Below are 16,529 nucleotides of genomic sequence, written 5' to 3' on the forward strand. Positions count from 1 at the left end.
CTTGGTGGCAGCATTTGGTTTCTTTTCTTTTTCAAAAAGCAAAACTGTTTTGGAGAGTGTCAGATTGCTTTGATATGTGGAGTATGAGACTTCTGTGCACATCACTTATCTGTAGAAGCCCTGTCCAGATATCACCAAGGTTTGGTGAAAAATCTGATTTTTATTTTAAATTGCTGTTGCATGAGGTAGTAACTGAGCCTCCTCCCCAGCAAATTAGATACATGGCTTGAAGTCCTTTGAGTCAGCAATTGTACAAACTGAAACTGGATGAATTGGTAGCATCAAGACTTTAAATGTTGAGTACCTGAACCAATGATACTCATGTAGTGATTGTTTTCATTGTTCTGTAGAGAGTATAGTATAAAACCCAAATAGACTATCTTGTTCAATATGACCTAGCATCCCTATTACAGATTACAGAAGAGCTGTTGGGAAGGTTCACTTGGGTTGAAGAACAAACTAGTACTGGTGGCACGTTGAGGCCTTGTTTAGTACTGTCCTTTCTTTCTGGATGTGCTTGGTTTCATCTGGCTTGTCACACAGTGCCTCTGATATTCATTAGTAGCCAGTTATAAAATAAAAAAATAAAATTCTTTCTTCCTCCTCTTCATCCCCCTCTCCCCACCCTTCTTTCCCAGAAGAAAAAAAAAGAGCAGGCTCTTCTGTCAGTCCACTTGTGCCAGTGTTACAAGGAAAGGGTGATATGCCCAAGCTTATTTCTATTTTTTTAAGTAGTAAGCATACTTTGCCCTGTGCAATAGTTTTCAAAGCAGATACAGAATTGGTTTTTGTGCTGTTTCTGAAAGGGCATGACATTTTTAGCAGAATTTGGTGACTAGCCACCTGAGGTTCTATAAGCTGTTTGAAATTCTATTTTGGATACAATCTTGATATTTTCGTATTGATAACTTCAGAGAATTTTAATGTATATGTAAAATACAGTTAACTTAAACAGAGAGAATATGCTATTTGGGAAAACCTAGTCATTTAATAGCAGTGTTGAAATATAAGCACCATTTATGGGATTGTCCGCACACCCCACTCCAAAGGGTGACAGTGAGTAAGAAGCAGTGTGTTCTTATAGCTCGCTGAAAATAAAAAAATGATATTTGGGCATAGCACAGTTCATGAACCAGTTTGAAGGGCTCTGAGTGAGGATGAGGGATGCACTGTAGAAGTTCTGAAATCTAGGCACTCATTTTCACGCTTAAAACCTTGATACTGTGAGCCCTGTAGTAGTTCTGGGTAGTTCTGGTATCGTGAAACTCCAGCAGGGAGGAATTTGGCAGCGTGCATTGGGGGAAGGCTTGCCATGAATGGTTAAAGATTGTTCTTCAGATAACAGCATGGTTTGGAGTGGGGAGCTGGGAAGCATTTCAGGGTTCATCCATGCTTGGGGCACCAAGGGAGCAGTCCAGTCTTACCAGAATTTTCCTACATAGTGTCCAGTGGTGATGTTAAGCATTTTATTTGTTGGACTTTGATCTCACAGTTTCAAATAAACCAGCTTTCTAACTTTCTCTTAGGTGTGTGTGCAAATGATTACCTATCCTCTCCCTCCCCCTTTCCCCCCCTTTTAAAATAGATTTAGGGAACTTGATGTAAAAGTTTCTTTTGGTGCAAAATAGCTGTTAAAAGACACAAAAGGAAAGTAAGACTTAGAATTTAGATCCAGATGCTATAGGTAGACCTTAGTGCATTACAGTAATATCTTTTTATTATCTCAAATACTGACGGCTTGCATATATGATTGTAGCAAGTTCCTTATGGGAATAAAAAAAACCACCTGCATGTATTCTCCTTCTGAAATGTATTGGGCTGGAGAAATCTCTGTGTTCGAGAAATATTTTGTTGTGGTGTCCTGAGTTTTTGAGCAGAAAAATTGTGCTTGTGAAATAGTGTGATAACTTATTATTTGAATATGTAGGAGGAAGGATTATTACTATAACGTGACTTGGTCATGTTTCTTCTGTATACATTCATGTGCTGGGAGTTAAGTTAATATTGTTCGGTAAACTGACGTTTTGGAAGGCGACGAAAACCAAAACACCTTTGTGATTGGTTTTCAGTACTGTATTGTGTAGAATACTACAGTTCACCATCGCATCAAACTTTTTTTTCTCTTCATTGTTTTAAGTTGTTCAGGAAAGCTTAGGGGCTTACTTAAGTAGCTGTTAAATATAATTCTGGGTGTGCAATTCCCAACAAATATCTCTATAAAACTATAATTCTACTGCAGCTGGCTGTGCCATTTTCAGACATACATTTGTCAAACTTAAATGGGCACATTTTTCTAGGAAAGATACTTGATGCTAAGTAGCAAAGTACAGATACACAGAGAAAAACACTGCAGTCTAATAGCAAGGGGAAAAAAAGACGAAAAAAACCTTTCAAAAATGTGCATAGCTTGTTTTAAAGCTCAGAAGAATTTTCACTCGTTCCTGTGCAAAATGTGTGAGAAAAGGACGAATTGAAGGTATTCATGAATGAAGCTGAACTTTCGTGGTGATGCATTTAAAGTCTGACCTAACACATTGCTTCAGTGCCTATGTATCTCCTTTCTCATTTCATCGGTTCTGACTTGACAGGCAAGCCGCAGTTATGACCATTTCTCTTTTTACTTAGGTACCAGATCGCAAAACGTGTATGACATAGTTCTTTTTGCTTTGAATTTGTCCGAGTTTAACATACTCAGTTAGAGGGGGCATATGCAGTGTGTGCTTACATACTGCCCTGCGTGTTTGTCCTGAAACCAGGACAGTGTTTGAGAAGAGTGTGGGTCTGCAGGTATCCGGAACACGAACATGGGCTGGGTGCCCGTCTTCTAATTCCACATAAACTATTTGTTAACACAGTGTTTTACCTAGTAGTATGTTGAAGAGCAACTTACAATAAAATCAGGGGAAAATAGAGGCCTCAAGTATCTTTGCAAGTATTATTCTTATTTTATTTTGGCTGCTTATCTGTTAAATGGGAGTAATAGCAGTTCTTGCCATCCTAGCATATAATGTGGGTGAGTATCTTAAACACTGAGACCGGTAGGTATTTTATGCATCAAGCTGCACCAAGTAAGCTAAGTATGGAACAGATGACAGTGCGTATGTATGAAAGCCATCAGGCACGGACATTTCTGGAGAAAGATCTGATTAATTGTATTAGCAGAGTCAGTGTCATTTTGGCTTACAATCCATTTGGAAGTGAAAAAGATACCAAATTTTGAACGAAGTGAGAAGTCTGTAAAGCAGCATTGCTATCCATTTGCTGCATGGGTACGAGACACAGATTTGCTAAGGAAGACAAGACACCTGTGGCTTTAGGTAACTCAGCTGTACTCAGCATGGCGTAGTGCATAGATGTATAGTGAATGAAAGGGTACAGTGAGATTTGGGGTATGGCGGTCTTCCTGGTGTGATTGCTGTAGTCTTTGCTGCTCAGTGGTTCTCAACTGGCCTACATCTCATGGAGTTAGAGCAGCTGTTGTATGAATGACTGAAGAACAACGCACAGTTATGGGTGGATGGAAAAATGCCAAGACACCAACTCAAGCACAGTCAAGTAGTATTAATAAATGAATAGCAAAAGAGAGATTACAGAGAAGCACTGTAGATTTTTAGTTGTTCTTTGCAGGAAAACAGTGAAAGGGGTGAGAAGTTCCCCTGGCAGTTTCCAGTCTCCACTGAGAGATGTGGAAGACTGTCTCTTGTGGACTGGGCTTGTTAGCTGTACTGTCATGCACGTGGTATGCCAGCAGCATTTAGGAAAGGTGATGCAGAAAGGATGCTATTGGAGCCTCTGTGAGATACTATTTTGGCACATAAGGACCTAGTTCTGGAACGTCCATTGTGAAATCATTTCTAGGTCGTGAAGGACAAGTGCCCTTAACTTCATTTATTAAGTCATCTTGCATAGCAAATAGATGCAACTTCATCCATCTGCAACAGGACTGGCATCACACAGTACGCTAGAGACCGAGGACTGAATTACAAGCTTTTCAGAGCTCTCAGAACAGTCTCCTCTCCTGATCTGGGCAGAGAATTAGGGTTGTAAGGGCATTTACAGATAGTCTGCTGTATGTGTGACCATGCATGTGATCACGTTCTGATTAATGCTACAGTGGCTGCACATGATCCTCAAGGGAGCTAAAGGTGTAAGGTGGGCTGGTCAACAACAATCCTACATGTAGCGCTGTGTGTTGGCAGAGATGGAAGGCAGAGCGTGAGCAGTGCAGCTGAATCTACTCTGTCTGGGCTTGCTTATTCTGGAATAAGAGCTCATTTTAAGGTAGCTGTTGGAACTGATGTTATTAATGATGTGAAAAGTGCAAGTCTATTAACCAAACTTGTTAATGGAAGAAAAGTTGTCGGGCAGCATTGGTGTAGAGAAGAGCCAGTATCATATTTGAAGAACTTGAGGGCTGGGACTTAACAACATCGTGATTGATAAACATAGCCAGCATAGATTCACCCACTTGGCTGCTGCTGCTCAAGGCCGATGGTAACCTCGGCACAAACAGAGGTTGAAATGTGACCACCCGTGCCTTCAGCGTGGGATCATACAAAACCAGCGCTTGGGTCAGGGCCTGGGATTCAGAAGCAACGAGTGCGGTTTGGGCAGAAAGCCGGCTTTCAGGTGAACACGAGCACTTTAGCTGAGGGGAGGTGTGTGAGGCGGCCGCACCTGGCAGAAAGGGGGTGGCCGCCCAGGCTCGGGACCCGGCTTCCCACATTTCGGTGGGTGAGGGTTCCGGCAGCAGCACTGGCGGGGGCAGGCGAGGGCCTCTCCCGCCCACCGAGCTGCTCGGTCCACTGTCTCTGAAGGGTTGCCACCGGGCTGAGCGGCGGTGCCATCTGCCGCCAGGCCTCCGGAGGCCTCACTCGCTGCGTTTTGGGTGCTGGTAGGCGCCGCTGGGAATCTGCAGAGGATGTCTGAGCCCAAGTGCCAGAAAGTAATGAGAGAAACGAGCCGGTAGCCAGGGTAGCACTGTGCTGGGCAGTCTCCGTGGGAACGATTACCCGCCGATTCCTGCAAAAAGATCTAGCCTGGTGACAGGCTGAAAGTCCAGCAAAGGAGGGCAGGGTGCTGGCCGGGGTCAGGACCTGCCGGTGCATTTCACCTCAGCTGGAGGGGTGTTTTGAAGGGGAGTGGGAGCTCCCCATTAAAAACTGCGTGAGGGGTGGCTATTGCAGGCGAATTTCCAAAATGTCTGCCGGTGAGGGCAGGGGGCTGCGCCTCGCGCTCGCTTTCTCTTTCTGGGATGGGCCGGCGTTTTGCTGAACGTGGCCTTGACCGGAGGCAGGTTCGAGCAGGTGCCTGCAGAAGTGAGGAGCGCAAAGAGGAGCTGGGGCCCTGGAAGCTGGGGGGCTGCGGGAGCGGCAGTGTCACGGGGGAGCCTCTCCAGGGCCCCTCTCAGGCACAAGGCCGAGCTGGCCGGTGCCGCTGCACCGAACGGGCCTGGGCTGCCGGGGGACCACAGCTCCTCGAGCAGAGCAGAGGTCCTTCTTGTAAGCAAGACCTTTGCCACCAGATTCTTCTGATACCATTTCTGTTCTTTATTGGGCATATTAGCTTGGACCAGAGGCTTTCTAATAAAAATTATCCCAAAATATTATTCTTCTAATAAATAAAATGTGAAATACTTATTTAAAAATCTAAAATATTCTAATATAAATTATTCAAAAAATTGCACGTACAATTCTGAATGCTTTAGTTTGGGGGAGGAGGGGATGACCTGGAACAACAACAACAGCAATAAACACCTCTTAATAGTTCAAGGCTCCTGGGGGAAGAGAACTTAGCAAAAAGATGTATTTAAAAAAAAAAAAAAGATGACATTTTCTCAGAGCAGATGCTTCTGTGTGCTTCCTACTGTTTCTGTTGCCCTAAGCCACATGTACCTCTGGGGCAATGGGGTCAGCTGCTCATAAAGATACCTGAAAGTATGGGTGTGGATTTCACACTTTCTATCCACTTTCTGTCTGGTTTTGGAGTAGGTGGAAGAGAAGTGGTAACTGTTCGCAAGATCTCTGTTATTTGCATAACTTTTGCTTTGTTCTGCTTTGTTACTGAACATTGTTAGATCTACTTGTTTTTGCTGGCAGGATTTTCATGCTGTAGATGGAGTATTTGCATCATGCTGAGAAACACAGATTTGTCTCTGGGAAATCTGCAGCCATAAAACTTTTGATTACAGTGATGTGACTATTAGAAGAGGCTGGTGGGGCCAGCCCTTTCTGCAGGTGGAGGGAAGTGGATTTTTAAAGGAATTAAAAGGGCAAAGATTTACATGGGCAGTTTTAGACAGAGGAATTCATGGACCCTATAAGCAGACCCAGCTGAGATAGGAGGGATGAGCTATGATGGAAATACTATGTTAAACCCTGCAAGGGTAGGGTGATTTTTTTTTTCCTTCTTTTTTTTTTTTTCTTCCCTTCCCTCTATACTGCTAAATAGAAATATACTATTTGTGCTTGTATGACAAGTCAGCTTCTGCTCACCTATCCCATGTCCATGAGGGGTCTGAGCTGCAGTCTATAGCACTGGGGGTGTGCAGTCTGAGGCCTCCAGAACCTGGGTCAGAGGTCCGTGAGAGGAGGGACCTTCTCTGGAGAACGTGCCTGAAGAACGAGTGGGAGCCATACTGGGTGCTGTTTTAATCCGAGACTCAATGTGCATGTAGCTGGGGGGTTTCAAAGCCAGTAGAACAGAGGATGATCCACGCACAGTGCAACCAGTGCAGGGAGCCCCCGAAATGAGACAGAGGGCTGCAAGGGAGAAGCAGAGGGTCGGGTCAGGCATGTAGTCGAGGCTCAGCCCAAGGACGTCCCTGCCTCAACTTACATCCTTTTACTTTTCAACAGCAGATTATATACGTTATGCCCAGGTAGTTGCACATCAAACAATTCAATGTTGTTGTAACTGGAGCGAGGGGCACTGTGCCCTCCTGGTCATCAGCAGGGGTGGGATGTTCGCATCGTGAACTGGGGCTGGATCACGTGCACTGTGGCTCCTCGACAATCTTCCCAGTCTTGTGGAGGCCCCCGATATCGGAGAAAAAATGGTGCTGACATCTACTGGTTATTATTCAGATGTTAATGCACTAGTAATACATAATGTCCTTTCTGAATGATAGACAAATGGTCCAGCAGGTCGCGGCATTGCCAAACACGCTGTGGAAGGTTTAGCTTCTCTTGTCCTTTCTGGTCTTCTGTGGTGGCATCTCCAGCTATAACTTGGTTTCCTCATTTGCTGGCTTTTCCTCTTCTGAATTAAGGCAATAATGCTGAATTTACTGTAGTTTGTGATATTTTCATATCTGTGCACACGAGTTCCTTGAACAACCAGGGTTTTCCAAGAATCTTAAAAATATTTACTTCTTTGTTCACAAGGGTTGAAACCTTGAGAGAGAGAGAGTGGGTGTGTGTGTGTGTGTATATTTATGTCTGTGTCTGATTAGCCTCTTGAAATACTCAGTTAAATGAACTTTGTAGACTGCTAGTGACAAAAATTATGTTATGGATTTGGCTCATTTCCATGCCAACAATTTCATACATCCATACATGTCCTGGATGTCAGGTATGCTTCTCAAAAACCATTCAAAAGCGACATGCCAGTTTACGTACTGGAGAATTACATTCTTGGGGCAGTCCTGAGTACTTCCCAATGGGCATCTGCAGAAGAAAGTAAATTTATATAAAGTGAGAGAGACTTATCAGGCCTGTGCAGATTTGATTTTGAGAATGAAGTGGCACAGAAGATAGAGCTGAAAGCTGTAGAAAAGCACTAGCTTTTAAAAAAATAGAAAAAAAATCCCAAACCAGTTGCATTCCTTCTAAATTAAAAGCAGCTGAAATGTAATTAAACTTATGCTGTGATGCCACCTACGGGATTTCTGTGGGGAACACAACCCTGGCCACAGTGCTTATTTTTTTAATCTTAGGGTTGAAGTTTTGTTTTAAAACCACAAGAGCATGATGTCCCCCTCAGGCTATCAAAATAAATGTTTCCCACACTGTACCTAGCTATTTCTGTATTTAATTCAAGGAAAGTTACATTCCTTCTCAGAAACTTTGGTATACTGCCTTCAGCAATTACAAATCTGAGCCAAACACCTCATACAACATATGAACCACTTTCAGTTCCTGTTACAGTCCACAGAAGCATTTCTAAAAAGACCCTTAGCACATACTAGATCTGCCTTGTAAAAAAATCATCAAAGTAATACAATCTGCGAAAAATCTTTTGAGTTACTGAAGATATAACAGCAGTGATTTTGAACCTGTGAAATTGATACATGTGTTGGAGAGTAGAGGATTTCTGTATTAAAAGATTAGCATTTTGAAGCCATAAATAAAAACGAACTTTAAAAAATAAATCCAAAGCTTTAACACAAATAGTCTGAACATCCTAAACCCTAGACAAGTGATCTGGGTGTTAAACGTTCAAAGTAGAGACATCTGGGCGATGGCTGTGGGTCTTTCACTAACCTGTGAATGTGGGGCAAGACCTTTCATTTCACAATGCAGGAAAGGCCATAATATATGAGGAAAAATATGTACCTTTGAGAAATATGTGATATGTATTTTCAATTCACTTGACTCTTTTCAGCACAGAACTATTGTTACTAAATTGTGGCTTGAATTCCCCAATACACAGAGCTTTTGTTCAAGTCAAGAGGGCTGCTGGATGTTTAGCCACCTTTATTCTGACAGGTAGGGACTGGACAAATTCAACCTTCTTGCTGAGTTAGGTGTCAAATATCTGCCACAGCACAGTGCTGTGGGTTGGATGCACAAAGTAAAACATTTCAAAGATATTTGATACTTGTTACGTGATACGTGTTGCTGCACTGGAATTGTTGATCTGGAATTAACTTGCAAAGAGAAAATATGGCATGGATTAGAGCTTCAAACACTGGAAATAATAGGCACATTTTTAAAACGCAAAATAAGTGAGGAGACCAGCAAAATGGTTAGCATGTATAGTGCTACTTTTTAGTTACTCAAAGCTTTATTACAGAATCACGGAATGGCTGAGGTGGGAAGAGACTTCTTAAGATCATCTAATCCAACCCCCTGCTCAAAGGAGAGCCACCTAGAGCCCAGAACTGTGTCCAATCATGTGTTGAATATCTTCAAGGATGGAAGATATATTCAGCCTCTCTGGGCAACCTGTGCCAGCGTTTGATCAGTCTCACAGTAAAAGAAGTCTTTTCTTGTGTTCAGATGGAATTTGAGGTTTCTCATTCGTGCCCATGGCCTCTTGTCCTATCAGCAGGCTCTGCTGAGACGAGCCCGGCCCCTGCTTCTCCATTCCCTCCCTTCAGGCATCCATAGACATTGATGTCATGCCCCCACCCCAAGCCTTCTCTTCTCCAGGCTGAACAGCCCCACGCTCTCTCAGGCGTTCCTCATATGTGGATGCTCCAGCCCCTTCATCACACTGACATCTGCCGTCTCCTTCCGTGCTCGTGCCTGCAACCCCTCCAAGGCCCACAGTCTTATGTATGCCCACTGTGTTTAAATGCGCCCAGACCGGATCCTCCTCCACCAAGGAAGAGTCCGTCTTCCCTGCTACAGACCTCCCCTCTGGTCTCAGGCACCGGGGATTTCTGAAGCCCGGTCTTACCAGTAAAGCCTGAGACGAAGGCGGCCTTGAGTACCTCAGCCTTGTCTGTGTCCTGTGTCACCAGCCCCCCTGCTGCATTTAGCAGAGGGGCCACGTTTTCCCTTGTCTTCCTTTTGCTCTTTATGTACTTGGAGAAACTTTTTTGGCTGCCCTTCCCATCCCTTGCCAGATTATGAATGTGTCCTTGGAAAACTGGCATCTATCAATAATAATGTAATTAAAAGTCTATTGCAGTATGCAGTAAAACTTTATCAATCATCAGCAGCTGCATGTGCATTTATAAGAATAAATGTTCCTGCTATGGTCTGGTATGAAACATCTACTCTGCTGTTAAAAATCAGAGTATCACAGGATGACAGAGTTGCTACATGCATGCTGCCAATGCTTTTATCTTCATCTCCATCAGTTCATGTTTGACGTACCAACAGTGCTGTACAAAGAAAACTCAGGTGAACAGTCCAGTTTTGGAAATTTATTATGGCATTGAGAACAAGTACTGAATAATTAATTCATTTCCAGAGTTTGTTCCAGTGCTTATTAATGTGGGTATTTTTTATTTTATTTTATTTTATTTACTTGTTGAGTGCAAGTGTGAGTGTGCTGCTTCTAACTGTGTAACAGAAAATGAATATGAGGTATAATGGATCATGAGTTACACCGTCAGAGCAGGAAGGGTCACAGTAAAGGTAACATTTTGTGCTTCAAGCAGTACTTCTGTACTACATATATCCTTGATGCAATAACAATGATATGAAAAGTTCAAAGAGAATTTCTGAGTCTCTGGCCCTTGCCCACACCCATGTTGTTTGCCTCTGAAGTTTTTTAAACACTTGCCAAGAGAAACTTCTCCCCATGAACATGATGGATGCATATTACCAGATTGTAATCAGGCCCTTGCATATTTTTGAGTACACTTAAACCTGGCTAAAAAATCGTTCTAAGAATAATGAAATGCATCCTGGTTATGTGTACCACTGTTGAGGAGACACCCCGTGTGCTGTTCCTTAGGTCAGTGAGAGCAGCTCTCCTCTGACCAAACAGGCGTTCCTAGAGTGCAATCTTTCTTACCCTACAACACGTATTTAAAATATATCAGATGACGCATCATGGAGTAACATAATTCAGTATTGTTACAATCAAGACTGCGTTAGCTATTTCGGCATCACAACTAACCAACCTGTGAGACTTGTAACAGCTCCCCATCGCATGCCACAGCTTGCCTGCCCTGTTACTACAGCTACAAACTTCTGTTGCTGTCACCGGCGCTGCCTCGCTCTTCCTTCTCCCAGAGCAGGGCTGAGAAGTCCATGCTTGGGCTTGCTGGTGGTGGCACGTCCCCATTACATCGCATATGGATGGAAATAGTTTCCACCTCTCTTTTCTGTTAGCCTTTTAATAAGCATTCTGTTATATGGTTTCATTCCTCTGACTCTTTCTGCCCGTACAGTTTCTCCTGCTGCAACCTTCTAAAGCTAGAAAGGCAATATTTCATAATTAATACATTTTGTGCTATGATTAGAGATCATAATTTCATTGGCTTTGACTGAAAAGCTAAACATGGGTGAGATTGTGATTGGGATATTTAGACAGAGTCTATATACAACTCTACATACCCTGTTAATACCATGGTGGTCGTTAGTTGTAAAATAATGAGAGCAAACCTTGTACTACACAGAAGAAGTAGGTATTTGTTACTGTGATAACATGTTTTAAATAATACATTACGAATTGCTAGCTGGATTGAGATAAACACTGGAAGAGTGTTTGGATAGCTAACTGAATTCCTTTTTTTTTACAGTGTATCGTAAGCAGGGGAAGTCTACATCTGGCATCAGAATTCAAACAGAAAGTTGCGAAACCACGGCAGTTGTTTCATTTGGAGGAAAAAAAAAACCTAAAAAAATAGAAAAGACTTGGAGAACTTAATTCGTGACTTGCAGTGTGGGATTCAACAGCGGAATATGCCGTGCCACGCAACGACAGATACACTAGCAATGCTCACACACAAGCTTACATTGCAGTTTGGAGGTAAGATGATAGGTATTTTACTTTTAGCTAAATATTCTGCAATTTTCAAATTAATTTAATGGGACACAGGAAAAGAGCTGTTGTGGTAATAAAACATTTCTATACACGCTTAACGTGCACCCAATTAAAAAGGTAGTGCTCATACATGCCAGATACACAGGGGATATCCATTATTTATACTGTAACATCAGGTTAGTTAATTCATGTAAGACAAAGTAATGAAGCACACACAGTTGTATTGTCATCAGAGGAGTGCACTCTGCTGAAGAGGACATTAAAAACTTATTTCTGATTTTAGAGAACAGGTTTTTCTAAATTGCTGTAAAAATCACATAGACCAAGTTTTTTGTAATTTCTTAAGTGCTGTGAAAGAAAGGTTTGTTTGTACTGGCAAGTAAATGTTCAAGTCACAGCTACTGCAACTCATGAAAAAAAAAACAAAAAATAAGCTGGAAATGATGGTGGGGAGCTACGTGATGATAGAAATTGTGGAAAGATTCCATGAATATGGAAAAAGAGAGATCCATCTATTTTCATATTCTTAAAATGACTGTAACTAACCCTATGAGCAACTCTCTAAACTTTTCCAGCTGTGCCCATAGTCTTTGCTGCAACAAAGCACACAGCAACAAGGAGGAACGATTAAGGGACGTGGCATATAATTTACTTTTACACAGTGCCTTATGTTAACCATAAGCTGAAGAAATAATCAGCAATTCCAAATAACATTTTTCTTTTGGGGAGTGAAAAAAACCCACAACCTTAGAAAATTCAGTTATAAAAGCTTTGTAAATGCCAACTTACGATTTTGTGGTGGTATCCTGTGCCTTTAGGAAAATCAAGTTTCAATCAAATTATATTTATGATAACAGGGAATCTAAACTTACTGGTTTTCCATTGCACAGAGAAGGCCACATCTATGATTTTTTTAATACGTTATTCTATCTAACATTATATTTACTTGACCAGACACTGACAATTTCCACGCTGAGAACTGCAGAGGGTGCTGCTATTGATAAAACCTGTGTAGCATAGCACTGGAATTAAAGATCCATGCTGTCTTAGACCGTACTTAGAAGCATTCAGCGATCAAAGACACACATCCTCTCCATATTGCTTGGGAAAGTTAAAACCTAAGTTACTTTGTCTTCACGACTATTCTAACCTGACTTAGCTAAACTAAGTTAAAAATACCATAGCTTTATTTTTTTTCTAGTTTTGCAGTGTGTATTTGCATTTCTCACATCATCTTCTTTGACTCGTCTGGGTCTTGAGTGAGCTCTTAAAGCGGTGGTTCAGGGGCGCAGCAAGTCCAGCATTACAGTTCTGAGCAGCGCTACAGCCATGAGCTGCCGATCCAGAGTTTACCTTGCCACTTCCAATCTGTTAAAAAAGCAAAATGCACAACCTGACAGATTTAACAACACATGCACAGAGAATGTGTTTATAACAGCGTTTGTTTTCCAGCATAAAAACCAGAAAGGCTGCTCACTGGATCTTGTGTTCTGGCCAAGTTGGGAGCACGTAGTCACGTGCTTACTTCTGATCTGGTTGAAGTTAGCACTCAGATGAGCTGGTAGTGCACACAGCCGTTGCTAATGACAATACAACCACAGCCTCACTGGCAACAGCTCAGTTTCTGCAAGGAATTAATGGCTGCAAATATTTAAACTTACTTTCTTATCCCAGAGGAACTGAACTTCTGCTGGTGGTTGGTGGTTGATAGCTGCTCCTGACTAACGTCGGCACTTGCACTGGTACTCGAAGCTGCTCTTATTGCCCTGACCAGGAAGGACCAGAGTGTTGCTAACTCAGAGGAAAAGAACTGCTGCTGATGGGTGCGTTTTAGAACGCAACAATCCAGAGACATCTTTTTAACCTTTTTGCACACTTACAGCTAGGCAACACTGTGTATAAATTATGTAACAAACCAGTTTGATCCTGCATCTTTGATTGCCACTTGTACTTGAAATTCAAACTTAAAAGTATTAACTCCCAGAATTTGGATTCTTTGCTAAAATAAATTGCTCAATTCTCTAAAATGGCCAAATGTGCTCTTCCTGAAGAGGCTGATAGAGAGCCTGATAATAGGGCACTGTGAGATAAGTATATTTATACACATATTCATGTATATATCTGTGTGTATATAGGTGTATGTATGTATATATGTGCATGTGAATATATCTTTATATATATTTACTGATGTTACTCCTGCTGCTGCAGTTCAAAAATTGATTAAAAGGTAAATTTATACACCAACCAGTAGAAATAAGCCATCCACTCATTCCACTGTCAGCAAACAGTGCAGAATTGTAGATCACCAATTTGAAGAGCAGACTTTAATTTGAAACCTGCCACACTAACACTGGTGAGAAGGCTTTGCAAAAAAACTCCTGTTCTGCTGTATATCCTAACCTGCTAATTAAATCATTTAACCCTCTAGGATTATTCAGAAGTGCTTTAGAAGAATGCTAGCTTAGAAGGAGAATCAGAACTGAAAAAACAGATTGAAAACCTTTGCATATATTGCTGCTGATGCCGAGATCCAAGCACCAAGAAGTAAACTGAGAAACCTTGCCAAATACAACAGAAAGCATTTGCCAAAACACAAGGGTGGCTCTTTACAGCAAGAATCTATAGGATTATTAAGTACTGTCAGAGTTACAGAACCGCCAACACCCTTTGGCTCATATTACTCTCCTTACCGGACCTGGCCAAACGAAGCAGAAACCAGCTTTGAGGAAAGCAAATCAGGGAATAATTTGGGGGAAGAATAGATTTATTCTGTTTTAAGAATGGACTGAGATCTGATTAACAGGTTAATCTGTTAATAAAACAACTTGGAAAGTCATTTATAGTTTCATAGATATGTTATGTATACCTATATATAATAGAATCATAGAATAGAATCATAGAATCATTTAGGTTGGAAAAGACCTCTAAGATCATCGAGTACAACCGTCAACCCACCACCACCATGCCCACTAAACCATGTCCCTAAGCGCCTCATCTTTTAAATACCTCCAGGGATGGTGACTCAACCACTTCCCTGGGCAGCCTGTTCCAATGCTCGATAACACTTTCAGTGAAGAAATTTTTCCCAATATCCAATCTAAACCTCCCCTGGTGCAACGTGAGGCCATTTCCTCTTGTCCTATTGCTTGTTACTTGGCAGAAGAGACCAACACCCACCTCACTACAACCTCTTTTCAGGTAGTTGTAGAGCGCAGTAAGGTCTCCCCTCAGCCTCCTCTTCTCCAGACTAAACAGTCCCAGTTCCCTCAGCCGCTCCTCACAAGACTTGTGCTCCAGGCCCTTCACCAGCTTCGTTGCCCTCCTCTGGACACGCTCCAGCACCTCCATGTCCTTCTTGTAGTGAGGGGCCCAAAACTGAACACAGGATTCGAGGTGTGGCCTCACCAGTGCCGAGTACAGGGGCACGATCACCTCCCTGCTCCTGCTGGCCACACTTTTTCTGATCCAGGCCAGGATGCCATTGGCCACCTGGGCACACTGCCGGCTCATGTTCAGCCGGCTGTCAATCAGCACCCCCAGGTCCTTTTCCTCTGGGCAGCTTTCCAGCCACTCTTCCCCACGCCTGTAGCGTTGCCTGGGGTTGTTGTGGCCGAAGTGCAGGACCCGGCACTTGGCCTTGTTGAACCTCATACAGTTGGCCTCAGCCCATCGATCCAGCCTGTCCAGGTCCCTCTGCAGAGCCTTCCTACCCTCGAGCAGATCAACACTCCCACCCAACTTGGTGTCAGCTGCATATATATGTTGAAGAGCACGGTTCTGATCATCTAATGAAAAATTTAAGGTTAACAACCTTTCTTTATATAACTGATGATAAGGTTACTGCATTATTTCATGAGTTCTTACATCCTCAGGAAAGGCTATCCTTTATTTTTTATTCTCCTTCATGTCCTATGAACCGCAAGAAAAAACCCACCCTTTGACAAAAGCTTTACTTTTTAAACATTTTACTATTGCCCTTTGCGTAAGTCTCCTTCAAATGTCTAGAATGAATATGTTTTTGACCATAACTTTGTTCACATTGAAGAATGCAGAAGGGAGGGTGTCAGTGCACAGGATTTTGTAGCAGTGATGTGCTAAAACTAGATGTACTTAAAATACATGGATCTATTTCTAAATAACAGTAGCCAGTAGTTTGAGAATAATGGACTAATGTAAAGGTCTGATTTTTTTCCTCCCCCCTAATAGCACTGGAAAGTCCAAGTAGAAGATAAAGAACTTACTTATCATAAAAGCTGTTGCTATGTTATGCTTGCAGAAGTCTATTTTATCGTTCATAATGTAAATAAAACTTGTATCAGTGTATTTAAATATATTCTAAAGGTTTTAATGTATATATTGTGAAAAAGGCTGTCTAAAGTGGGAAATAGTAGTTATTTTATATGTCATTTTGAAAACAATGATAAATGAACAGCGTTCGTAAGATAAGATCTGAAAATGATTTAATAAGCCAAAAATTTCCATATATTGCAACTGAAAGTATTTCTTTAATCATAGAACCATAGAACAGCCCAGGTTGGAAGGGACCTCAAAAGATCATCTGGTCAACCTTTCGGTGCTTTATCTAGCACCGTGTCCAGTTGCATCTTGAAAACCTCCATTTGTGGGGACTCCACCACATCCCTGGGGAGGTTGGTCCAGTGATTGATTGTTCTCACTGTAAAAAATTTCTTTCTTACATTGAGATGAAATGTGCATACTTTTTTCCATTTAGCAGTGTATGTACTGCTATTAAAATTAAGAAAGGTTTTGGACAATTGATGTTTCCTCAATTTTCAAAGTAATCACCTTTGCTTTAAATACCATACTGGTCATACACAATCAGCCTCAAATAATGCAAATAT

The sequence above is a fragment of the Calonectris borealis genome, chromosome 2, assembly GCF_964195595.1.
Source record: "Calonectris borealis chromosome 2, bCalBor7.hap1.2, whole genome shotgun sequence".
NCBI classification, from domain to species: Eukaryota; Metazoa; Chordata; class Aves; order Procellariiformes; family Procellariidae; genus Calonectris; species Calonectris borealis.